This window comes from Schistocerca nitens, chromosome 2 (genome assembly GCF_023898315.1).
Source record: "Schistocerca nitens isolate TAMUIC-IGC-003100 chromosome 2, iqSchNite1.1, whole genome shotgun sequence".
NCBI classification, from domain to species: domain Eukaryota; kingdom Metazoa; phylum Arthropoda; class Insecta; order Orthoptera; family Acrididae; genus Schistocerca; species Schistocerca nitens.
The window spans coordinates 682,949,495-682,949,938 of NC_064615.1; positions in this window are offsets into that span (position 1 = coordinate 682,949,495).

Consider the following 444-nt stretch of genomic DNA (forward strand, 5'->3'; position numbering starts at 1 on the left):
GCACACAAATAAAACTTCAGGACTAAAAGATCATGACTAATTTTTTAAGTGATGCTTGTTGAAATTCCTTGTTTCTTACCTTTATCAACTGACTGTAACTTGCATCTGAATGCACCTGCTTCACATGTTTCTCACATTTCTCAGTACTGATGCAAAACTGCACCAGTTGGCCACATATGCCATCGTTGCCAGGCCACCAGACAATTGTCACTGGGTCATTGTTTATACTCTCCTATCAAGCTAACAGGCAGGTGCAAGCAGGTGACCATAACTAGTGACCAATCACCAACTTTCTCCTCTGAATTCGAAAATATTTTGTTGACACCGACCTACATAGAGAGAAACAATCACCATGACAAAATAAGGGAAATCAGAGCTCGTATGGAAAGATATAGTTGTTCATTCTTTCCGCATGCTGTACGAGATTGGAATAATAGAGAATTG